Source organism: Hylaeus volcanicus, chromosome 2, assembly GCF_026283585.1.
Source record: "Hylaeus volcanicus isolate JK05 chromosome 2, UHH_iyHylVolc1.0_haploid, whole genome shotgun sequence".
Lineage (NCBI taxonomy): Eukaryota > Metazoa > Arthropoda > Insecta > Hymenoptera > Colletidae > Hylaeus > Hylaeus volcanicus.
The window spans coordinates 27,614,689-27,642,302 of NC_071977.1; the positions used below are offsets into that span (position 1 = coordinate 27,614,689).

The following is a 27,614-nucleotide window of genomic DNA, read 5'->3' on the forward strand; positions in this document are numbered from 1 at the left end:
TCAAAATTAAATGTAGAAAGGGCATGCACCCCCTTTCTCAAAATGGACGTTCGCCTACATAAGCTTGGTAGTTCGTATCCCATCTAAATCTACGCGTCTCCGACTAACGATCGATACCGATCGACGCCAGTTTCCAACAAGAACAGAGAAGGATATCCGAAGCGAGTAACGCAGTGAAGCGGTTTGATCATCGATTGACAAAAAAGGGGTTGCGACACCCGCTATAAATCCTTCGATCGGGGCTCGTTTTGCTCGCCTCGAGAGATCGAATAAAATGTCTCGCCGCAGGGAACTCAATACTGTGGACGGTCTATCTAGCCCTTCGGTCGTTTTGTTCGCGCAATATTCCTGTCGCAGTTAATGACGTCGGTGCTCGGGGCAACGCGTAGGGCACGCGACTCGCACCGACCATGCGAAGGATCCCTGCCAAGGTCGGCTACCGACTAGGATTATCCCGTGGAATCCTCCTCGATCGCGCGGCTACTTAAAGCACGCTCGAGCAAAACATCTCTTCTTCGTCGGGGCCGGCACAACCGCGTCGAGGTCGACCAGACGAGGGAGCGAATGACTTCGGGGGAATTTACGGTGGTTAATCTGTATCTAGGCTTGTACGGTGTCCTCGGGTGCGGGGTGAGCGTATGCATAATTCACGCTCGCGAGAGAAACGCTCGGGCCGCGTTCTGCCGCATCTCGGACCACGACGACTTCCCATTGAACCATCAATCTCGGACGAAGTCCGTTGGGGTTCTTTTTGTCCCGCGATTAGCGGCATGGTAGGTGCCTTAACTTCTCCTTTAGTGTCCGAGAATATGGATTTATAGAAGCAAATGACGGGGATCGAACGATCGAGGGGTTGGGCCATCTTGTCCGGTAGTCGGCAGAGGTATATTCAAGAATTTTTTGCGTCAATACTGCGTGCTTGTTCGAAGTGAATCTTGTTTCTTCGAATCGAAAGCCGCGGCGAGCTTGTAATTAATATTTTTTTCGGATGCATTGGACGCGGGAAGACAAAGCGATACCTTGAAATACAACTACATCAGGGTTCGAAAATGGAAAGTTGAGCACTTGACTCTTTGCACTCCGAATTATATTTCAATCTAGTTGCCAGCAGCTTCCGACGCTTTTAAGTGTTTTATTTAAAGTTTGCTTTAACTAAAAGATAACGTCATTTAAATAAATAAAGAAAGAAACAAATTCAAATCGTAATTTTCAAGTATATGATTTTTCTTGAAACAACTTCTATGATGCAAACAAAAAAAGTTGGTTTCTCTTCTTCCTCCGGGTATTTTTCTATTTTCCTAACTGCATAATCCTTGTATTGTCCTTCGGGTTGTAAGAAAATGAAATGAGGATTTCCATTTAAATTCTGGAGAATTGATCCTTCTTGAATTATTTATAAAGAACCTACCATTTCGACTGACCCACCCCGATCCATCAACGCCACATGTCCTCCCAAGCTCGCTTTCCTGTTCCCCCGCTCGTTCATCCCAGAAGAGGACCTCCAAATTCCCGCTTGCGAATTCAAGACAGGGGATCGATAAATTGAAACCTGACGCCCGTCGGAAAGCCCACGAACGTTTCCGTCCGCCTGCTCGTTCTCGGCAGCCTCTCCGAGAGACAGCGAAGTTACGGTCGACGACGAGATTAGCGTGATACTCTCTTGTTCGCGATGACTCAGAATCCGCGATCGTCAGGTCGGAAGTCGCGAGTGCGCGCGAGGCATAATAAGCAGTGGTCGTCGGGCACGGCGCCGATGGACAAAGATACAGCGAGAGCAATACCGAGGAGGATCAAGCGGTCCGAGGGAAGAGAGTAACCGCGAGGACGACTGTAACCGAGTGTTTCGTTGTTGGTAGTAACCTCACGTACGGAACCTCGGGCTCGACACCATGTATTCCTCTTAATCCCTCTTTTCTTGTTCCCTCATTCCTCTGCGCGCTGGTCATCCCTCGTTGCAGCGACTTCGATTACGGAGTCCAAATGTCTCTACAAGGGTCCGACCTCTCTGACGTCGCGAGGAGAATAAGGTGAGGTAACTAATACTGGTGGCTGACTGTGTATACTTCTCTCTTCGTTTATGTATCGAAGGAATGGGAATAATAAACGGAGATCTTGCATTAACGGATGAATCGTTTGTTCACGAGGGGTGACATTTCGACCTACGTCGTCGGAACACCCTTCATGTGCGTATAGAAATATGTCTCTTATATTGGAGGGAAATAATTCTTAATGCAGAAGAATGATACCGGCTGTAAGAGCGACCAAAATGTCTGAAGAGGATGAAGTCTCGGGATGGTGACGTAGATGACGATTTTCTTCTGATAGAGTGAGAATTCGATTAATCCTGTATGAGGAGAGGTGGGATAAGTTCTTCAATTTAGAACACACATGAAATGACGTCGCACCGATTATTTGTTGACATCGTGAGAAGGATAATGGATCAAACGAATCACTGGGTCGGGAACTTTCATTTGTCGAACCACTCTTCTAGAAACTGAACCGTCCAGACAGTCGACGGATTCTTTCAACCTGAGGAGCACTCGAAAATGGCTACCGCCTACAACATCTACGGCTATGAGTGATTGTTACGTCGCTGGTAATCGAGATTACGCTCCTTCGGAGTCGTTTGATAGCGATGACTTTTGACGTCGAGAGAAATAGCGTTCCCTCGCTACTTTCTCTTAAGCCATTAGCGATAAGTGTTTAATTGTAGAGAGAAAATTAATCAACTGACAGCTGTTAATGAATTGGCCACGGTTAAAACGGTAAAGATCCGTTTGATTATTGTTGTAATTAATTTAGAGATATCCAGGCCAGTGGGTTCTTACTCCCCAAGGCTATTTAGAAATGGCTACCATCGAGTACATTTCAAATAGTTTTCAAACACTTTACGATACTCTCGCCACGAAGACGAAAGCAACTCTCGAGTACGCTGTACTAAACAACGTCGAAAACTCTTCTGAATTCCAGTAGATTAATTATCATGCAAAAATCAATTCGAAGATGGGACGATACAGTTGCGATGACTGAACGCAAACGCGAACACAATTCCGACGACCACGATGGGAACATTCCTCTCGTTTCTTCTTTCCTAGTCGTGACGTACATCTCGTTACCTGTCCTCACGCTTCGCCCGTACTTCATCATCGAATCAAGAAGCGACGCGCTGCCATTGAAATTCATCACCGGCGTCCTATCGCCGCAATTGCTTCTGATTATTCGCTGCTCGTACGTGGGAACATGTTTCGCTAATAACCGCGCAAAAACGGGTAATTGCAAATCGTATCTAAGAAAGGACCCCGGATACTAATGAGCAAGCGCGACCGAGAACGTTTTTCCCCGGCAGGATAATAAGGCTCGATTGATTTGTTGCAAGAACATGATTGGTACATGATTTCAATGATTCGAATATTGAAGATCAAGAGTTCGTTTTCTTACTCGCCAGTGGTGATCTTTTTTCGCCGCGAACTGGGGAAAAGTGACCGGTATCGAGGGCGGTCTGTCATTATGTTGTTCGTCTAATAGACCTTTCGCTCTGAAATGATAGACCTTAATGTTCGCATTTACCGACGCGTAGCGGATAACTAGTTTGGACAGCTTGTTAGGGGCTGATAAAAACACGTCGGGGAGGCACGTATCGAATAGAATCGAACCGGCTGACGCTGCATTTGTCGTCGTTGCTTCTTGCGCTCGACGACTTTCGTCCATCTTTTGGCAAATGGGATTTTCGTAGGAAAAATTGAAGAATTTATTGTAATTAGAAAGGGAAGAAGCTGGAGGCTCTTAAATTCGAGCTGAGAATTAAATAGTAAGATATATTTTAACTTTACTCCTCGAGTATCGATGTCTCCTCGCAGCGAAACGAGACACCAGCATTATATCGAGTGGAAAGAGGCTAACGAAAGTTGATGAATTGACTGGAGCAACCGTGCGAGGAAGAAGCTGGTCCCCTTCGTGATGCAATCGCCACGGTCGAGGAGGCCCATTCGCAACGATATCTCTCGCAATCCATCGCGCGATCATCGTCATCGCAACTATCTCATCGCGGTTTCTGGCGGCCAATTCGAACTGTTCGCGAGAACGATTAATCCGTCGCTACCCGAGACAATGGAGCCGTTCTAAATACCGGTTACCGATCCCGTTGACCAATCCGGAGACTTCGATCGAGTCGTTGCACCGAGCTGCTCGAGGATCTCGTTCGCTATGCACGCTGAGAATGGTCCCTCGGCAGACACGTCACCAGACACAACGTCGCTTGTGCAATATAACCTAGATACCCCGGTAGCGCGTTGCACCTAACCGAGGAACTCGTATTCATACGCGATAAGTGAGTTTGGAGAATGCCATTCAATCCCTCCGCTAACGAATTCGCTCTGTTGTTCATCGGTACATCTTAACGGAGAGATTAGGGGACACAGTAATTTCAGGGAGGACCACGGGGAACAAAGATTGGCAGAATTGAGATAGCGGATGACGGATAGAAACTCTCGGGACGGATAGTAAATAGAAACTGTTCGAGTGAATTCAATTCAGAGGGAATGAATTTCTATATAAATAAAATGAAAGTGTCTGTCTGTCCTCCAGAACTACTGAACCAATTTTAACAATTTTTTCGGTAATAGAAAGCTACACCATCCCTGAGTAACATAGGCTATGCTTTATTTTGATAAAAATACGTTCCTAATTTGAAATCTCAAAATTTCTAAATAAAGTTGTAGCATCGTTATACTCACAATGAGAAATATCGATCGAAACATCCGAGTTACACAGCCGAGTTGAACAATCTAATTGATATCTTTATTACTGGAATAAAACGTATCCCGTTTCTATCAGCAATAGTACAAGTAAAACAATAGTGGACGAGCCAAGAAATAAAACTATGCCTTGTACGACACCTGTCATCTAAACTTTTTTTCAACAAGCACGAATAGAATCTTCAAGTACGCTTAACGCGGCGATTAACCGACGGGATCGAGCGCAAGAACTCCGATGAAGAAACGAAACGACCCAGTAAAACGGTTCGTGGAACGGTTAAAGAGGAGAAGGTCACCGAGTGACATCTTCAAGAGTGCAAGAGGTTCGAGACGGACAGGCTTGATTTCAAAGGAACTGGTTTCCGTTCCCAAAGCCATCGCGGTCACGGGGATACGTAACGACGACCTTCCTGTACCCCTTCGTAACCGAATAGCAGCACGTTTCGAAACGCGCGAAGATAATTAAAGTCCAGCGTCGCGCACCTTATGATAGACGCTGCTCGCCGCATATTTGCGGTACGTAAACGCATGCTTTCGCCGATCCAGTGGCACGTGGTTCGAATGCTGGTCGCGTTCGAGCGGCATAGTTCTCCTATCGACGTGATTGCACATCGCGCGCAGGGATCCTCCTAACGATACTCGCGAAACAAAAACTGTCCCCCCCCTCTGTATTTAATCTCGAAGTTAAACGTTCCTCTCCACTTTCAATTTTCCTGACGCCCTGCGTGCTCGACTGGTATCTACTGAAATCCTCGCGTTGCAAAGAGTTAACGAACATAATTGAGCAAAGTGAGGGATATAAACGACCACGTATCGATGCAATTACACGCTGCACGGACCGAATCAGGGCCACCAGGGTACGATGTAATATACACCTGGACCATTATTCGTTCATTTATCTTCCGAGCTTATTCGCTCGTTTTGTTCCCGGACACGAGTCCGCGCCATACGCGGCTATACTGTTCGCGCCACTTTCGCGCATCGACGAGCGATTACGAAACCTCTCTTCTCCTCGAGGGGTTTTATCTCGCGACACGATAACGACTGATGCAACGAATCGATGCTGGAGAGTGACGAGAGACATTCGATTATTTCGGTACACGACTTTCGCATATACGTTGCGTCCAAGATAACGTTAGATGGAACGATTGGGAGCACATAGTCCCGGAGAAACCTTCGGCAATCGATCCACGAACTAACGATTTCAATCACACGTTCGTAATATATTTTACGGTTTGTTGCTCGAAACAATTTAAACTTAATATCTCAGAGATAGAGGTGTCGTCGTTACGCGACAACCAATTGAGCTGCCTCGCCAACTATCCAGCAATCGACTTTACCAAAGTACGGAAGTCTCCGTATCTGGCCGAACAAAGTCGAATAGAGGAAACGTTTATAGGAACTTTTCTTTCCATTTTCAAATCCTCCATCGACTACCGAAGCGGGATCCACAGGGTACATCCCATAACTACTTTACGCCGCGGTCTGATAAGGGCTCTAGCCTTCGACTCTGTAAACGCGTGCACGCAGAGGAAACGGTCCGTGGACACGAATCGACGCCGCGAACGATGACATTCCGGGTACAATAAAGTTCGAAAGAACACGAGCGTACGTTATCGGTACCGGGTAATCTCGGTTTGCTGGTGAACCGTGGAATCGAACGCGTCGCCCTCGAGTACGCTTCCCAAGTACCTTTCGAGTACCTTCTACAACGGACTCGTGGGACATTAAATATTCCCTGGTCTGTGGGACACTCGATGGTTCGATCCGAGCCTCGAAACGACGCGCCAGCACGCGATTGGTCGGTCGTAGTTTGCGCGCAGGGTCGCGAAAAGTTCGGAAAAAAGGAAACGAACGACCTCGGACCAACCGTCGAGGAATAATCCTGCGTTCCTGGTAAATGATTCAACGGTACGATAAGAGCTCCTTTTAACGACTGTCTCCTCTCACGCATAGAACGACCAACGTGGCTTAGAAAGCGAGAGCGTAGAAGACATCTCGTGGAAGCACGAACAACCGGGGAATCGCTGTTACAGATTATCGCATGCCAGCGCTGATGAAGTCCGCCTTCGTTTCTCTTTTAAATGCGACGCGGAGCTCTGAGTTTCCTTCTAGTTTCACCTGGAGAAACTGGTCAACGTGTAGCGCTCGGTTAATAACGCGAGGGCACCCGCGAAATAGTCTTTGGCCACGCGGAACGAAAGGGTCTGCAATTGGTGCGAAGCTTTGGATCGGTTCCTTTCACCATTCGGTGTTGAAAAAGGACGCAGTGACACTGGTACCACTCGGCTCCAGCCAAGGGTCGCAATCGGATTTAGGTGATTGGTGAAATTTTGTGTGATTCTGTAGTCGTGCTGTGTCATAGAACTAAGGCTTCACGGGAACGAGGAAATCGCGATTTTATGCTTGGTCCTCTTCTGATTGCTTCCCGAGGATTGATCGGCCGTTATTTTTCTTTTATTAACTCCGTCACGTTCGTGCTCCCTCGATCGGTGGACAGTCATGGGTATTCATTACGAGAGGAAAGGATTAATGAATTACGGCCGGTTGAAAAAGGACGAGCACGACAAATCGAAATGTCCGAGCTGATAAATTGAATCAAGTTAGAGGGGTTATGGTAATGGTCGATATATCGCGTTGATGACTCTCCTTGGTTGCCATGGTCACAGGAAATCGTATTTTTTTCGTGGGTATTCAAAAAGAGCTTCGATAAGAAGTAGTTTGCTAACAGAATACCTTTGATTCGTGTGTTTATACCGAGTACTGTGTAAAAAATGATATAATTTTTGGATAGTTTTGAAGAATTATGTAACTTTTAAAGATCTGTCTTTAAGCGTAATTTTGTGATATCCTTATTTCCGGACCCTTCCTTTGTTCTTTGTGTAATTACTTTACATCTTGTGCTTCAGGATCGTCTTGACGAGGGTCCAAGTATTTATGGACGTCGCACATCGTCATAATAATGATTCATTCCTCTTGTTACTTCGAGCAATTTATTCTCACTTAACCAGACACGTGTCTTCGGATTAAAGCCATGCGCCTACAATCAATTTAATAAGATATCATCGTTGCTGTTCTTATGAAACACGAAAATCTTGAGAAAAAATGTTAAACAGCAGAAAGAGCGAGAAAATAAAAACTAACGCAGTACGTGCCAAGCACTAAATACTAAATAGTCTTAATCCGAAGGCTAGAAACGATTATTTCAACACGTGCCCCAGTCGAACAGGTATAAAACCGCTTGAATTTCCAAGGAGACTCGTTCATTAATTTATCACCCAAGCATCTGAGCCGCGTATCGAATAGATTTTCTGTTATTTGCTCGTGCCGCTCAACGATTTAGTTTTATTTCGAAAACTACCGCGAGCAGTCCAATAAATTTCGCCTTTAATTTAACGAATTGCATTATTCATGCCCGCTCGCGCCGAACCCGTCGAATGACTGATCGCGGCGAAGAGGCAGGGGAGAGGGATCCGGAGGGAGATGATAATTACGATTCAGCCGGCGTGACATAAGTGCGAGCACGCAACAGCGTGCGCGGAATCTGCATAAACTCGCACGAGAGCGTGCGCAACGCGCGTATAGCTCTGTACCAGCGGCCCACGAGCGTGTCGGGGCAGCCAGTGCCAATAGAAAAGGGAAAAAATTAATTGGATAGAGATCGAGCTGGCAACCACGACGAAGAGGAAACGAGACGGAGGGAGAAAACGAGACTCTAGCGACTCGGAGTATCGTGCGTGGATCGACCGCCGCCGCTCGCGTGTCTGCGAGCTTCACGCGAGAAGGTGACAGTGAAAGTCCTGAATCACATTCCAATTCCGAGAGAGAACTATTAATAGCCGGACCCGACCAGTCGGAGTAGCCAGATAAGGATAATCGACTGTTGCAGCGGCGAAACCGTCATCCTAACCCTTGCATCGTTACCAGGGTACCTACTTCAACTTCTAAGCATTTCGATACTGTCCATTGAAATGTCAAGACTCTAGAATTTCTGCGGAAAATTGCGAGGGAGAGACCAAAAAGAAAGAAATACTTGTAAAACGAAACGCAATAATATCGACAGATTTACCAATACCTTATCATGCTACAAGAGTATTTTTTAAATATAAGTTCTCCAAACGCTAACTGTCCTGTCTCGATCTAGAATCTGACCACACCGCAATCATGGCGGACCTTTCCAGAGGTCTCTTGGAGCGCTTATAAGTCCGCTAAACATAATGCAGGTAGCGCGGCAAAGAGGAATGCTGACCATTGTGCAACCCATTCTCAGAAGAAGTCGGTAAAGACACATGATAACTGAGGAATAATAGCCGAATCATTTTCTACCAGTAATATTCGAAATGCCCTAGCAGCTACCCCACATATCAACGTAAGTGTCGAGCAACTCTCGACTTTTTTCCCGTGAGGGCTTCGTAGCTGGCATTAGATTGCGCAATACGTTACCCGCTCGAAGCTGCAGCGGGTGTTGCATTCGGGACGATTAGAAACGGTCTCTCAACGTACCTGAAACAGAGAAGAAAGCAAAATTAAAATCGCGTGACGTAAGTTCGCGCAAACCCGATCCGACGTTTAAGCTATCACTCTGCGGACATTGTAACAGTCGCAAAAAGTGGCAACAGCTGGCTCGGCCGATCGCGCCAGAAACGCGATCCAGCTGGAAAGAGGAGGCGAGAGAGGATCGAAGCGGTCGCGTGATCGGCAACGATCGTGTGTCCTTCCAGCGTGAATGAGAAGAAAAAAGGACAAAAGGGTGGGACGGGGGTACGGGCACAAGAGGGAAAACGATTCCCGATTCTCGGAGAGAACGCAACGACGCTTTTTGTGGCTCGCAGCCTTCGCGCGTCACAATAGCGGCTGATAAAAAATCGTTACACTTCTTCGAACACGGATCAACGAACTGGAGCTCGCCGAGACTAGGTTGGATACCGAGGACGCGACCAGGAATGTCAAGAAACGGCCTTCGGCACTGCCTCGACGTGCTGTCTGCGAGCTGGACTCTTCCCGCGACGGTCGCGACCCTAAAGCCCCGTTTTCACGCGGCACTCGCGAGTGTCGCGATATTCGCTTTTGCGAGGAATTAAATGACGAGACGATGTTCTAATTATCGCATTGTTGCGGTACAAATTTTTCTCTATTTTCTATATAAGAACTCCGCCAAGAAGTAAATACTGCCACGCCGCGTCGCCGCGTTCGAACCAACATCTACGCTGTCATGTGTCAACAAAGAAAAAAAACGACGTGTCCGTCGCGTCACGTGAAAACAGACCTTAACCGTGAGAGACTCGATGGTTATCGAAACTGCGAAGCTAAGCGCACGTAAGAGCCGTAATGTCTGTGCCTAATGACGCGGCTAGGCGCGTTTACGTGCGTACACCTTTACGCGTTACGTGCCCGCGTGTTCCGCGGCACCGGACAATCATGGCTGTATATTTATTGCACGCCCTCCTGCGCGTGCACGCACGCCAAGGCGAACGCAATCAAGCTGGATCTCGGTAATGACAACCTGCGCTCGCGAAACGCCTGATTTTAGACTTCCACGGGAGAAGAGGGCGCTTTTATAGGTGTTCCACGGTGGCCGGGAAAAGTCGAAAAAGTAGCGTGGCAAAGTGGCAAGGACAATCGGTTGCAGCGTAATTATAGGCTCCGAGGCCTGTGTGCGAATTCTTTGTCCCTTGAAGCGAAAGATTACGATGCACTTTCCGGCGACGTGTGTGTTTAAGGACACCGATGGGAATCCCAACGAGTGGTAGTGGCGGGACTTGTGCCTGAGTCCTCGGTTCGAACCTATTATCGTACTCGTTGCAGCCAATCGAGTTGGTTTGTTTTATTACATTTTTTTATGAGGGTCTTGGAAAGCCGTTTCGTGAAGTATTAAAGCGAAGTTTGTGAAATTCGCGGAGCTACGAAGGGGTTGGAAGAGTATAGAAAGGCACGAGCATGAGACGTACATGAGACAATTTATAATGCTTTTTGGGATGAAAATTTTGAACGTGTGTAGAGTAGATTTCAGGCTATCGTTTCGCCATAATTTTTATTTTATATCGTTTTAGATCCATTAGCCCCTTTGCACTCTGCACCATCTCGTTTCGACTTTGAAAACGTATCTTTTTTTATATTATTAGACTCGATTGTATATTCTTATAGCTTTCTTGAAGCGTGGACACCACTGCAAACATAAAAGATTTGTCTTTTTGTCACTAACAAATTTTGTTATACTTGCGATATCCCCTCATAGGCCACATCCGAGCGCAAAAGGTTAAACATCCACTTCGTGATATAGTCCACGTGTCTACTTGTGTCTCTTACAATTTTTAATAAAATGCTTCACCAAATTTTCTATTGCTGCCCTAGACTTCTACAAATACGTACAAAAAATACGAGCTCGTTAGGCCTATTACTCTTCCTTTATTTAATTTCTAAACATCGCATTAAAGTGTCGCTGCCCTTTTAATAGGCACCGTGCCAGCGCCACGAGGAACAACAGCTCTGAATCATGCGCGATAAAGCGGGCACCGAGGGGCCAACGACTGGAACGTGACGTTGCCGCTGACATTCGTTGGTAGCAGGACGGTAACGCGTTCGTGACATCGACAAAAGTCCATCGCCGTGAGAACAAAATGAGGGTTCACGTGGTACGCGTCTCCGGTCGCAGCGACAATAAGACCAACCGCAAGGTCGAAGACGATGCGGCTGGATGACTAAAGCCATCTCAAAACAACGCCGGAGACCAATGATTCAGCACGGAGGCATCCCAGCGAACCGGAAGCGCCCGTTCCTGCAGCCGGGGAAACCGGACCACCGTCCCATTCCTGACCCCGATTCGATTTACAAAAGATCGTGACTCAGAATCTTGGATTTCGAAAGATCAGCTGTGCTAGGTCAGTTTTGAATCATCGTTTGAAGAACGCATTGGCACACGTGTCGAGCACGTCCGTGTGCAAAGACCGTCGTAATTGCGTCGTAGAACACGATGTTCCCTGTACCGCGATCAGAATTTTAATCTCGACGCCAGGATGCAAGATCGACGCTAGCGGCGCAATTGTTGATCTAAGTGAGATTGAGTTTCTGTGGAACGTAGACGGTTGGATTATTCCTCGGGGGACTGTCAACGTTTGACGTTGTTGACTGTCAGCAGTTGAAGTAGTTTTATATGAATCGAACGTTCGAAGAGACGGTGAGATTTTCACGAGTATATCTGTCTTCCAAAGTTAAATCAGTTTTTCTTCTCATAATTATGCTACGATTTGTGTAATTCAACTTAATTTGAGCTGAGGGTCAACTTGTTGCACAGACTATGAAGAGCTTCGTCTGCTTAAATTGGAAATGATAAATACGTTCGATGGATTCCGATCGATAAGCATTGGAGTTAAAAAGTCTGTTTGTAAACTCTCGGGGAGGCAAGGTGTTAGCGATCTAGATATAATAATTCCAACGTGTCGACACCGAAACCCGACACAATAACCGTTCACGCGCGTCCGCGCGCACAATCGAACTCGTAATCCGGTTACATGCCAGGCGAAGTTTTAACCCATTTTGTACCAATTCCCAGCTGCGAGGACGCATCAAGATATGGCTTCTCGTCGAGGCGATCGCGGTCCCGCACAAGCCCTACAATCGACTACTTCGAAACCACTTATCCCGCCCATCGTCTAAACCAGTGTCTCCCAAACTCACATTGCAAAATGGTAAACAGATTTTTCGACTTCTTTTTACTCGAGGAATGGACTTGAAGCAAAATCCTCCCATTTTAACAGATACATACAAAAACAATGTCAATAACCATTTTTAAAGACAGATGAATGAACCGTTCACTGCACAAATCTAACGGCACAAAAATTGTAACATTACTGACGATCATTTCTTGGCTGTTTCTTCTTATTAATTTTATATACTGTTAGATGAAAGCTACATCGGTACGTATGTATTTTACAATATTTATTTGTAATTATAAAGGGAATTTTAAGAAAACAATGTACATTATTTCATCGCATTCCCCAACTTTTTGTTTTACGGAGTTAATCGATTTATGCAATGAAGCGCTCAAATAGAACGTGCACCATATAGATATGCAAACCTGTTTATCTACCCTTTTACGTATACAACAATCAATCACGATTTTCACGAAACACTCGTTCGCATCGCACATGGGCTTTCCATGGAAAACAATTTGGGAAACACTAATCAGAACTATCCCCACGGAAGGACATAAACGCTTGCGTAACCCCGTACGCGCCGAAAGCAGGCGGGCGTTCGCTCGGTCCGGTGCTCGACTCGAAAGTGAGTGGATTGTACTCGCGTGGGTCGTGAAGTGAGTTCAGTGTCAGACCCCGAGACGAGTACTCTCATCTGGCATGCATAAAATACTTCGGTGGCGCCAACGTGTCGGCCAGCTCTTACGCTCGATACCCGCGAGCCTGTACACACATACACTCGCTGTTCCTTCGGCTTTCTTTCTCTCCTTCGCTCTCGATCGCGCACCTCTCTGTTCCAGCCTTTTTCCACCTAATGTCTCGCTCGGCCGTCTCTTTCTCGCCGACCGAGAACCGAGGGCAGGCGAACGAGCTGCCAGGTATGCGGATTTTTATGCGCTCTTTTATGCCCACGCGTTCACTAAAAATAATCCCGTATCGAAGACCAGCCATAATGAACGCTCGCCCGCTGATGGCCGAGCGAATTCTTCCGCGACTGATCCCTTTTCATGCGCGAAACTGACGCCACGGCTCGGTCTTCCGTTTGGGACGTTTCGGTTACCTACAAGGGACCACATCCTAATGTGGCGCGTTTGAGAAATCAATTTCTCGAGACGGATTTTCTTATTGCTCCGAGTTTAATTGATGCGTGTTCTCCAAGGATTTTATTAGCCATCCGTTGGATGAATTTTATTTTGTCCTTTCTGGGTTATTTATGTATTCGTGAATTAATTTCCGAGTTGTGCGGCAAGCGAGAAGATATGATTCTGGATACTTTCTTGATAAGAGAAGCAAAGAGGGTAGGGGGTTGTTGGTAATATTTTCTACTCCTTCGAAGAAAGAAGTCGAATTGAATATTCATCGAGAAGACCCTGAACAATTTTATTTAAAACATTGGAACCTTTAGGAAAGCGAGGTTCGAGGCTCCTAGCGCCTCCTACACCACTCCTCCCTCGACGACACCTTCTACCTGCGAAACAGTCCGTTTGAGGTTTTCGCGTTCCTCCTTTTTCCAGCGACCCTTGTGCAAGAAAGCATTCTCGGAAACGGCTTCGTCGACGCCGACGCGTTTTCCGCGGCCTCGCTCCATCGAACGTGGCGCGCACCGGCCGACCTTAATGACGGGACGAAACATTTTAATTGGCGCCAATTACTCGTCCATTTAATTGGCAGCTGTAAATAATTCGGCGCATAACTCTCTCCCGTTAGCCAGCACCGGAGCCAGATGTCCGTAGGCCGAAACGCGTGTACCAGCCTCGCGAGAGTTCGCGCTAATGATCGACGCGCGCGATACCGCGCCGCTCCCGAGACGTACGCGCGTACACAGTCGTAAATAAATGGCGCATCGTGTGCCCTCCGACTCTCAGCTCTCCATATACGAAGAAGAGGCCCCCTTGACGATCGCCGGGGATTCGCCTACGCAGCGGCATCGCGGATAAATCCTCGCCGGTGATCCCCCCCGACGCGCCGCGGGCTTCGACGTTACCGTCGCGGACTTTATAGGGTACGGAAAGGTTCAAGGGTCGCCGATCCGAGACCCGCGGAACGATTCTTATATAATAATATCTCGTGAAAGTAAATTGCGCGTCCCGTGCCCTGGCTGTCGTGATCGACGACGATGATTCCGCGCCGGCTGGGGATGCGCGCAGGTTTCAATTTTTTTTTATGTAAATGCGGCGGTCGGGTGAATTCAATGGTCCCTTGGCGCAAAGTAGCGTGTGGTGTTTTATCGAGGAGACGTCCCGATCGATTACGTATCGTGGTCTTCTTTAGGTTTTTAAAATTGTTCAATGGGTTGTGAGCAATGACGGAATAATGGACGGAAGGTTATGGTTTCTTGATATTATTCGAAGTGGATCGATAGCATAAAGTGCATCATTTAACACTTGTTAAAACAGTGTACAGGAAAATTATTCTTTCAGAATAAATCTATATATTCTGTACAATAATTACAACATTTTCATTACTCAAAAGTAATAAAATCGAAATTCCAAGTAACTCTTATTTCCCCCAATAAGTCGACCGAAATGCAAAATCGAAGACTGATAAATCCTATACAAAGTTGAATGATCGAAAGTCATCTGAAAAATGGCAAAGAGATGCGATAGCCCCGCGGCCAGGAGCGACGTTTAACGTGAGCGTATTTGTTAGAACGCTGTTTGGTCTGGTTCGTTGCTCGAAAGGTAAATTATTCTAAGAACAATTTTACAAACCGCTCCACTTAACCTCGCGGTAAACGTCGATCGTCGAAGATAAAAGGAAACTCTTACGCTGCACCGATTACTCCGAAACCGTTTCGCAATCAGAATTTATGTCCCGCGGAATCCACCGAGGCTGGCTCCAATTTAAATCGAACACGAGGTCATTGCCTCGGCTGCAAATCAATGATTGGACGCAACGTTTGTTCCGCAAACGAACGCTACGCTTGACGAAATACTCGATCCGAACGAAACTGGTCCTTTCCTGACCGCCATTTACACGCCGTGCCTAAGCGATCGCGAGCTTAGGCGCGTACGTGAGTACCTGTTTCGAAGAAACTCGACTCGCGTAGCACGCACGTTGAAAAGCAAAAGTTTCACTTTCGAATGTTTTCATGTCTGGTTCGTGCTTCGGGGTAAATTTCTTGTCCGCGCTGATACTTCCGTTGGGACAAAAACAGGTCTGAATGTGTACTTTATTACTCCTTGTTGTTATACTGGCGGTTGACATTCGTCGATTTATTTCAATTGTTAACGTTAATGTGAATTTTCTAAAAAGATAAAGTAAATAAAGTACTTGTTTTATATTGTAAAAAGAGGACTCTAATACATGAAGCTATTAAAGCGAATCGTCGATAACTGTCACCTGGTTATCTCTACCACTTCGTAAACGTGCTGTCTGGGAGGCAAGCTTGCGGTAACTTCGCGACACTTTTCAATGATCCCGTCTTAGTACTTTTATATGCAGAATAACGGGGAGAATCAATATACGTAAAAATTTTTCCTGCGTCACTTTTTTTGTATCTACTCTCAAAAAACAAACTAAATGTATTCCAATTTCTAGAATCTCTTACATCCAGTAGATTCATTTCACCTCGCAGCTTAACCTCTACACGCAACGTACAATTTATCTATGCGCATTTTTATGAAAAATTCTACGCTGTACCAGTGCTTTCGCCACTGGTCATCGCTACATTGACTGGCCTTCGAGGACGAAGTAATTTATAAACCCGGTGTAGCACGATCAATCCCCAAGACAGTCATCAGTCGGTAATCATTCGTTTCTTCCGTGCCAATGAAATGAACGCTGCAGTGGTAATAAAATCTGTCGATCGGGCCACCTCGTAGACGCATTAACCTCCGATCGCGTTGAATCAGAGAGCATTGTCTTCCAGAGACGATGTAATTTTTAGTAATCGTTCGGATACGCGTACGAAGCGTTGGCTATCGTATTTCAATGAACGAACGCGAATCGCGCGATTACGCTGTGCGCCGCCGTTCCGAAATTGTTTTAAACGACCGCTCGATAATTGGCCGCGCCGTTTCTTGTCGATGGCCACGCAATTTCCGGCAAAAATACGCCGGCAGAAACTCATCTAACGATAATTGTCCTTCCGTGTCAGCTGCGCCGCGGCACACCTTGCCCCATTCGGAAGATAGACAACTTCGTCTTCCCTCCGGACGCGGAATGGACTTCTGAAGCACGCGTTTCTTCGCGGCTCGGCGAACTTGATGACGCATCAGCTGCAATAACGCGGACACGGTCGAGGGGGAGTGCCGTGGCGGGCGATAATTACGAGGGATGGAACCGGGGAGTTCCTAGACAGGCAAATTACCGCCAAATGGTTTTCACCAGCTCCACGCGAACTCTCGAATCGGATAAATTGTTCGCCGCGTCATCGATCAACCGTTAACGCTCAAACCACTTTTGTTCTCCACTGTATATATATATTTTTTTAATCGTTCTTTGGTTGGTTCCCTCTCTTTAGGTAATCATTTAGGTAATTATTTCATTCCTCAAAGTTTGAAATAAAAAAGATAATAGCAAACCATATCGTTTTCTGATCATTCCTTGTAGTATCGCTGTTAATTGTGACTTTTACAAAATAATAATTTATAACAATGAGGCTACCATTTACCATTAAAATATCCTTTTAAGCAAAAACTAAAGACAAACGAAAAATTGGGTACAATTCCCTAACTTTGTTTTAAACATGCCAGTTCGAAAAGTATGTTTGAAAACTTCTCTCCTTTGAAAATCTCTTTCTGCACTTCTCTAACTTGCAATGAAGAAAGTTCAATAAGCGCAGCGTTAGATAATTGTCTCGGAAAACAAATGATTAGATAAACCTGGCTGGCAAGGCGTCGCTAAGCCTTTCTAAGTACATTCTAAAGTACTTAATTCTAGACAATTCGTTAGCAACGAAGCATGTCGTAAAATTCAACGCGAAGCTTCGGCCCCGCATGTGCGCGAGGAAAGGAGTAGTTACCGCGTCCCGAGGAAAGGACAGCCCTCTCAATTCGACGTTTCCTGTGGGAACTTCCTTTCCATTGAGATTATTAAATGTAGTTCGAGCCACTCCGCGGCTACGCACAGAGGTAATAACGACTTCCAGACTCCATATCAGGTATCGTTCCTTATATAATAGTAACGTTACGTAAGAAAATTGGAGCAGCGTAAACAAGTGAAACTGTGAGCATGAAACTCCTATATACAAAGAAAACAGGACCGACGAAACTTGACCAATGCTTGTGAAAAGCGCATTTAGCGAAGGTCGCAAAGGATTTCATCGGCATTACGCGATTCATGGAATTATTCGAACGAATCATTATCCACCTTCCATGGTGAAGTAGAAATTATAATTGCTCTTTTTTTCGTTATCTAATATTCGAATACAATTTCGAAGGTTTTCTAAGAAACGTGAAACGCGGCGCGCGAGATTATGCGCGTGTTTGGCGAAATTCCTAACGAGGGACCGAAAGAAGAGTCGAGAATCGCGGTAGCCGCGATCCGGATGACCAAAAGCGCCGCGCACCGTCGTCGTCGTCGTCGTCGGTATGAGATAACCAGTCCTGAGATTAGAGGTCCTTCCTCGGTGAATTTATCACCAGACCGTACGTGCAAAAATGCACTTTGTCGGCGATTGCACATAGCTTGTTCGCGAAATAGCGAGGGCACAGGTGCCTGGCGAGAGGAAAAAGTCGATTTATCGATGACTAATCGAATCGGCGCGGTGGGTGGGCTGCAATAATCATTATTATGGTTTATCAGACCCACTTAATCGAGCAGGCACGACGATTTCTCACCGCAACGAGAGATAGAGAGACATGATCTATGGTTGCGAGTGTTGCAAACAGAATTTTTAAGCCTCGCTTTGCTGGATAATTCTCAAATACTCGAAACTAAGGTGGATCATCCTTATAGGAGCTAGAGCAATTAATATACTGGTCTACTCATTTACTACAAGTAAAGATAAAGGTTACGGAAGGCACATTTGAATTATGATATAGATTTAATGAATTACATAGGTCTATCTTGTTCCATAACCTTTTCACCTTTTAAGGAATGCGCATATGTTATTTGTTTTCAACCATTTCGATTTATTCAGACCTGTGCCACCTACGAAACATCGACATGATAAAAAGAAAAATTGTACTTTCAAACGATGAATTGAATGTTCCATTTTTTTTTTTTTTTTAGATGTTCTAGATCAAAAATATTAGAAAGAAATCTTCCTCTCGAATCAGAGCAACACAGGAGCTAAACGGAGAATCGCGGAAAGGCAAAAATTGAACGCGTTCATTCGTTAAGCGTTCTCACGACGCTAGGCGAGGCAGAGTATTAACTTTCGTTCGAAGCACCGCGGAATAAGAGGCCAGCTGAACGGACCGGCACACAAAATACCAGCTTCGAAGGTTTAACGATCGTGTTTCTCTCTGCTTGGCCTTGAAAGTCGTTCCGCTCGTATTCGCGGCAGTTACGTAATCGCCTAACAACGATCGACAGGAGCCACCCCGGTAGCTTACAGGCAACTATCGTCCTTAGAAGAAAAAAAAAAAGAAAGGAAGAGGCGAGGCTAACCCGAATCAAAAATGTCACTAACCTGGACACGACGAGCTAAACGTGTTTTTGTAACCTCCGTTTCCAGCGTGTCTCAAAGTGCTACCGGTTCGAGAACTATTAATTTCAGTTTCCTCCTCGTTAGGTTCGATTAAGTACCAATTACCGAATAGTCAGAAGGTCGAAGAACTCTAACGTGCCATAATGAGGCTTCGTTAGTAGACGATGCAAGGCCATGAGTTGCGAGATACACGATACAAAAATTTACGGATGATTTTAGGTAGTGTGTATAATAGTATAGGTAGAACGGTAATTGGTAAAATAGAGTGCCTAATCAGGGTTCGATCGTGAACGACTACTGTAACCATTTCAGCTATCGAACCCGCAGCTTCTGTTTGTTTCGATATAATATTTAAAAAGATGACGACTCGAGGAAATATTTGGACAGATTTTAAGAGTTCGAGCCTAAGCAGTTTAAAATCTGTCGATCCAAATTTAACACCTGATATAGCCGCCACGCAAAAACTACATTTACATATACATTTACGAGAAAACCGTTTCCAATAGTGGCATAATCCGACGCTAACCGGCGTTCAGGTGAAAAAAAGCGATCGAGAGACCAGTCGACGTTGACGCAATGAAATTCACTGCCACGAAGATCGCAAGTTTATCGATATTACATTCCGGCAGCCATCGAGACCAGCTGCCAGCATCCGTCCCCTCCACGAGCGAACGAATTGGAATGTCCGCCGACTAGTTATCCGGACACCGATACCACGGCATTGAACATCGACGACCGTGATGCGTGATGGTGGATGCCATAAACAACTAACTATCCAGTGTCGGTTTCGTTGGACGAGCAACAAATCTTCCTACGAGAGGAACCTCGTTATAAACACCGTGAAACAGAATGTATTCATCGTGGAACGTTATCGAAAGAGGACAACATACGTCCCAAAAGGATCATTTCCCGAAAGGAAAATGTAAATGCGAACAAATTATTCCACTGCATTTTGAAAAGGTAGCTGAAGAGGTAAGCCCCCGTTGCTTCGATACATACAACACGTGACTTCCCATATGAGCTCACACACCTGATGGCAATATGTGCATCGATAAAAGTATTTAAAAAAATAAATAAATTATTTCTTCATTCTTAACACGTAAAGTGGTACATGAACATTTTGCAAACGAGGTGAAGAACGAAGGTCTCTTGAAGAAATTTGTCTAAATTAAATACAGAATATGCGCATAAAATATAAAATTCCCGCCCCTTCTTTAGTGGTAACAATGAGTACCAGCGACCTATAAAGAGTGAACTTAGACGAATTTCTTCGATATATAGAGAGGGTACGAACACTTATGGGTCTGACTCTATATAACCAAAGACATCCTCCTCGTATGAGAATACCACCTATGCCCATATTATTTCCATAAAGCCCTCGCCGTTCTCCGCTTTCATCGGAGCGTACACTTTCTTCAAATGACGCGTGACAAACGATAAGATCGGTAATGAACGGTTTCTGCGGCCGTCACGTGGCCCTTAACTTCGTGGCCCAACAGCCCGAACCTCTCACGATGGCCATCTTGTCAAGGGAAACGTAAAAGTGCACCGAACCCAACCATCTCACTCGACGGGGACCCGGCAACGTGACGTCGTTACTTCTGAAAGGTTATCCGAGCGAGTCGACGGAGGTGCGCGAAGTCCAGCGGTTCATCGCACCGGAACCACCAACTGCCACGGGGCTGCATTCCCCGGGTGCCATATTTACGGCACTGTGTCACACGATCGTCCACTGGAACGGCAGCCGATCCCAGGTGTTGACCCCTGCTGGCGTTGTATTTAACACCGAGAGCATGAAATAAAACAAGAGAAAACATCCCTAACGATGCTAGATAGCAGAATCGAACGGAACCATCGGAACGGCTGCCAATCCCAGGGGTTGACCTCTGCTGGCGCTGTATTCAACACCGAGAGCGTGAAATAAAACAAGAGGAATATCCTTAACGATGCTAGACACTTCGCTTTAACGAAGCTTCAAGTATCGGTTGTCGATGAATTGTACGACGAAGAGAGGTTTAGATTATTAAGTTTAGATTATTTAAATGGCATGTACGCATGCCATTTGTTTTCGACTATTTCAATATATTCGGACCTGTACCACTTACCAAAAATAGGCATGGACTTTCCAGGCAAACCAATACATAAAGTACCACTGCTGAATCTTTTTCAGACCAAATAGTTCTATGCTACCAAATCTCAAGTCTTTAAGCTCCGCTAGGAATTCACGCTAAAATCGGCCCAGCATCCAAAGTACGGGACCGTGGAACACCAGGGGACCGTGAGATTGATCCATCTCGTGACCCGCGTAGCGAACAGCCAAGCTGATGGAACGGGTCGACGATCCACGGTCCCGCTCCGGATGTGTACCGAACAAAACGGACCGTGGATCGACACGAGAGCGTCGTGTCCTACAACGGAGATAGATACGACCGATAGCCGGGCGTGCGCTTCTGACATGCATTCTCCGGGACACGGACGTGTTGGTGATTCTGCCCGATGTATCGCCGCTTCGAGAGTTTCAGGATCGTTCTGTATAATGTTAAATAACGGTACGAACGCGATTGTGCCGGACGAGCCGTGTACAAATAACGATACGGTGATACCGGGAACGAACAGCGCCTGAGTCCGACGGGAAGCTCGTGTCTTTTGTGAGCTGTAAGTAGCGCGCACGAACCGCCGCACATTGGTTCCGAAATCGCCTCGCGTGGGCCACGGGATTCTTTTGGTGCGAAGGATTAAATGGCCGGCCTGCTACCAGGTCTTGGGGATTCGGGGCGCATTCCTACTGGCGAGGTTGTGTCCAATTCATTTGTGTACAGGATCCAGAGGGGATATGGTCAGAATTCCTTGATAAATATATTTTTTGGGGCTTGGTACTTTTAGATATGTTCGAGTGAGTAACTTTAGGTATGTCACGAGTTATATCACTCGAAATACTGTGAAATCAGCTGTACTACCTCATGACGACCTGGGACCATTATTTTTAATATATAAAGTAGCATCTCATCGAAAACACAGTAATAATGGCATCTAACGAAAGAAGAGTATTATCATCTGAACACCTCTAGGAATAGTACAAGCAAAACTATGGTTACCCAAAGGGTGCATGAAGATTAAGAAAACCAAATCTGTACACCCTCGCTAGTCTCTCTCTTTGTAACCAATTCAGTCTAAACTACAAATCTGATTTGTAGTAATCTCAGTCTCAGTGACAGAATAACAACACAATTCGTCCACAGGCAGAGCAAAGTAAATCCACCCTGAATGGGTTCACATTCCATCTCATAACTTAAGTTACGATATTAAAATTGATCACTCAAAACTGACTTAAAAAGTGTCGACATCATGTTTAATCAACAAATGATCTGCCTGGTTCCTGCACTAAAGACCAACCTCTTCCTCTCACTTAAAAAAAATCTACCATAGAAACAAGTAAACAGACACGTACAGTTAGACTTGCAACCTCCATGAACACGAATTGTCAACAAACCGGCAGAAGGAACCGGACTGAGCATTTCAGTCGCGAGGCAGATTCGCCGTGGACGATCGGAACGTCCCGATCTTTCAGCCAATTTGCATTAATTTGTATCTCGCTCGGGTGCTCGTCTTCACGGGCGCGGAACAAGCATGCTCGCGGCGTGAACGTCGCGTTCGCACCTTTATCTTCGACGCGCGGGTATCGTCGCCGGCGATCGACGCTTTTCGCCTCGAGTTTACGAACGCCCGAAGCCACGGGGCATTGACTCCTTCTCGATTTACTCTCGACGAGACGACCGAGAGGCTTTCGCGCCGGTCGACGTTACGAGGACTCACGTAATTGCTGACGGCTGCTAATACGTCCTGCTGCGAGAGAAGAAAAACCAGATTCGCAACTTTCAATGCGCGACCCTCTGCGAGGGACTATACGCGACGCGAAGTACGTTTTTGCCCCAAATTCATGATAAATACACGATCTTCCACTATCGATTATTCCCAGTGAATTAATCAAAAATCTATGGTTGCTTTCGAAACGGACTAGATTGTCAATTATTCCTTCCTTTCCAAAATTTGTTACGTCGATGAAGAAGATATAGAAAGTCCTGTACACGCTCCTATACAAATATAACGCTTTCTTTAGCAGGTGCAGTGAAGATCAGGTTGTCAATTATGCTTTCTCCCTCAACATTTTTTAAATCAATAAAGAAGCTATATACAAACTCCTATACAAGTTCCTATACAAATATACAGGGTGTCCCGAACTGGTGGCACAAGCGAGTAGGGGGGCGAAAAAGGAAACAAACTGAAAATGTAGAATAAAATTTGTTCATACGACGCTTCATTTTCAACAAAAATAAGTTTGAGATACTGCGTACGCTTCACGGTTCGTCCAACCCTTACATAACAAATCCTTCCTGCACCCTGTCTAACACGTCTCAATTTCACCCCCAAGCCCGAGGTCTCCTCGATTCTAATCTGTATCACAAAATAGAAGGGAATGCTTAAATTATAAGCTGCAGCAAGTCTAGCGACTGTGTCGCTATCGCCGTGGGGAGGGGCGGCTCGCTAACTAGATCTCCTCGATCGGCGAGCTGTGTTCTGCACGGCTTCGGTTGTCCGGAACGGGTGTCGCAAAAGGGGTTGCAAGTGCGCGGATGCCGTACTAGTGGCAGGAATGCGCGTCGACGACGGGGACCATGTGTTTCATTCGCCATCGATACTCGATATACACGCCACCCTCGGCCAGACAACGGGGTCACTGTCAGACACGGGAGAACAGGCTGTCCCCGCGTCACGCGGAACAAAGGCTGGCATTCTTTGGAACGATTGCACCGTAAAACCGACTGATTAGACGATTACCGATTCGACGCGCACGATTCACGCCGGCGTGGGTCGTTCAAGGGACTCATTATGCGGAAAAACGATGGATCGCGATGACCCGACGCGTGGCTCGATGCCTTGACGGATCGGTAACGGGCAGTGGTCGATTAAAATCGATCGATGCGATAGTAACGCGCCAACGGAGATACGAGCGACGAAAAGACGCGTTTGACCGCTGGAGCGACGCGATCTCGACGGAATGCGACGGCTATTTGTTTCTTTCGTTATAATTGATCGACCGTTTATTTCCTTTTTGTAATCGTGCGCTTTCATCCGGAGTTACTTGCTCAACGCGCCGTTCTGGAAGTCGAGACGAGGTGCCCCGAATTTAGAGCGATCTCCATCATTGGGTCGAAGCTATTCGTATTATTTCATCAGAATCAGTGATGTGTGGAATGACATGGTTCGCTGTGCTTGATAGAACCGTAGAGGAAGGCAGAAGGAAGAGGAAGACGCGAGAAGCCGATGGACTTGATTCTCCCAGACTCGAGTGATCGCCGACGCTGGCCCTGTGTCACTCTTGATTTAACGCGACTTAGCTGAGATCTAGATTATAACGAGCGTTTAATGACGGCGACGATGGAGCCTAAGGACACAGGGTGATTCACTTCTAGGCTGTGGATGCTATTTCTGTACACCCTTCGGAGATGCACTGCTGACAGACAAGTCTCTCCATAAACGTTGCTCAGAACTTCTTTTGCCCTAGAAGTTGGAGATCGTCGAACATCTCACAGTACGTCTCAACATTTTTTGTAGCCATTATGCTGATGATAGGTTGGAACAGCGCTTCTATTTCCACTCGTGCTCTCTTTTAGGTTCTGAATCGCCACTGGGACGATCCAAATCGATATAAGATTACTTCTCATTAGAATTAGACGACTGATCTCAATGATACTTTTATCAATCCGCTAGGTTGTAATTCAGCCCGCAGAAACTAATATATCTTATTTGACCCAGTAATGAAATTGTCATGCAGCACTAGCTCCATAAACTAGAAAGATGGAGTCTATTCAGAAGCGAGCGAGTCGAAGTCCAAATAATAAGTCAACTATGAAGTCTCGACCTCGTGGATGCGTTCCATCAGCTCGATAGCTGATGCCAGTTGCTTGAGACTGAACCCTCTGCACTCGAGCCATTCTTTATTTGGTATCTACCAGCAACTCGAAGTGCTTTCTGTTACCACGAATGCTAAGTTTCGATTCGAAGATGTAGCCCGATTCGTGATCGGAAACTAAATTGAAATTTGAAAATCTTGTCACCTTTATCTCACCGACAGTCATTTTATTGACACTTCGAGCAGCAAAGAAATTAAACCCAAACAGACCTAATATTAGTGACCGAGAGTCACCTCTCGAGCGCAAAGGGTTGAGATTAAAATTCTCACCTCCGAACGAGCAAATCAAAGACACTGTTTTTCCCGCTAGGATCGTCAAGGTTCAAGGAACTTTTTTACGATTCTCATCCGTATGCACCTGCAAATGTTCCCGGCAACGGGAACCGCCGCCAGGACGGTAGCAGGAAGGCACGCGCGCACACCGAGTCAGAATTCACACGCGCGTGCGATCACGCACGTGAAACACGCGCGCAGCACACGTCGATGGAACGGAACTACCGGACAGGTTAGCGGGTTATGCGAATGGAAATGGCCGTGTGCGCTTACGCGTGTCTCTACGCGAACGGCGAGATTGCTCCGCGGGCCGGTGCTCCTCGTAAACGCGATGTTTCCTGCGTGCCCCTTCCTTGCGCAGCCTCCCTCCATGCTACTTATATAGAGATAAATCGTCGTAAAGCGCCTCGCTCCTCGCGCCAGATGCATCCCTGGCGTCCTCGAAGTGGTCGAGGAAACGAGAACATCGTCCGGCACGGAAAATATGGTTGTTGCGGTGTGTAACGTGAGAAATCCTGCCGTGAGATCTCCGCGGGCCGTGTATCACCGCTTTGTGGCCACTGATCATTTTATGGCTCTTCCGCGACCCGTCACACGCCGCTCAGCCAAGATTTCGCACCGTTAGGACGCGTCTTATCGGGCCCCGGGTGTGTTATTGCGTCGATATCTCACGTACAGAAAATACCCGAAGCGTGCAACCCGCTGATGGAAAATGATTCACGCCGACTCGTTACTTTCCTGGGAGAGAGGCGTGGGCACAAATGTCTTCGAACGCGAGCGCGAGATAGAGTAGCCATAATTATTCCAACGACGGGGAGTTCGACTTTCGTTTGGGAGGGCTGTTCAGTGATTGTTCAACAGTCACTGGTACCGAGATTACTATTAAAATACGACCGTAACTTGTACATTCGTGGCTCGTTTTCCGTGGTGTACCCTTTCCGAGGTGGCATTTTTCTCGCTATCGCTTTCTCCTCCAATAGAGCTACCATCTTCTCTGAAAAAGATCTACAAAGCTAGCAAGATGAACAAACAGATTGAATTTTACGTTATATAGAGAGTTTATAGTGTCGAGATTGGAGGTACTCGACTCTGGACCTTAGATACTTGACACAGAAGACTACAGAGCATCTGGAACTCGATATATAAGACTACGAATTGATGGGAGTATAAATGTCCCCCGATGTTTAAGAGGCGAACTATGCAACCTGGAATTCGTGAGATCCAATACAGGCGACCCAGAATCATTGGAACTTGATATAGAAAACCTCAGATTCCCGTAGCTCGACATACAGGATTGTAGATCCCAGAGACCTCATGCAAATAAGTTTAGACTCTTAAGAGCTGAGCACGACACACTAGACTCCAGAAACCCAGTGCGGACTCCCAGGGGCCTCGTGTAGACATTTTAAAATTCTACTCTTCTGAGCATAACACGTTCCTTGCGTTCTACACTTGATATCCTCTAAGAAACGCTCACCTGGATTGAAGAACCTTAAATTCTATAAATTGAGAAAAATTTTGAAGAATTCTAGCGATCCTAAATCCTAAGAGATCCTAAGAGACTCTCGAAACCATCCAATAAACATTCATCTGGATTTAAGTACCTCGAATTCCACAAAATGAGAATAATTTCAAGAAATCCCAGAGGACCTAGAGGTTCCAAGTGCCTACAAATCTATAAACCGTCTGAACCAGGTCGCGAAGATTCGCAGCCCCCCGTTGTAAGTCCTACGAGTCCGTGAACTTGAGCATATACCGGATTCCAAGGATCTGGGTTGCACCGGACGAGACCTCGACGCGAAGGCAATTTCCTTACTTTCGGTTTCTCCAAAAGAAATATTCATTCCTCCTGACCATGAACAGATGTAATACGGCGGTCGAGTCCAGCGGGGAGAATCCCGAGGCGCTCAGTGTTCCTTTGTACGCCAGAAAGAGTATCATCGGGCAACCGAACAGCCCATAATAACTGTCTGCCGCGTTTCTCCGATTTTACGGCGATATTCAAGGTGTATCTCGCCGCTCGGTTTCTTTTCCCCTCCCGTTTCATTATGCCCGGCTTCGTGGGGGGATAACGTATACGAATATCGCGTTCGATATAGCAGCCGAAACACGTCCGTTTACGCGTAATACTGAAACACGATTACGACTCGCCAAGGACATGCCACGGGCATTAATAACGCGACGGACGCCACGGTCCTTGATAACCAGTTTCCATTCGACTCCGGCTACCAATTTTCTCCACTTATCATTTGCATCGCAACAGCTGGAACCCCTTAATGAACCACTCTCGGTCTCGTAATAATGCGATCAATCAGCCGTTTAGAGCG

General features: G+C 46.3%; 1 protein-coding gene across 1 annotated transcript in view; it reads right to left on the reverse strand.

The window, feature by feature from the left end:
• Positions 1-27,614, reverse strand: part of LOC128884764 (protein Shroom) — a 196,688-nt gene that overhangs the window by 144,420 nt on the left and 24,654 nt on the right. The gene's annotated exons all lie outside the window — the stretch shown is intronic.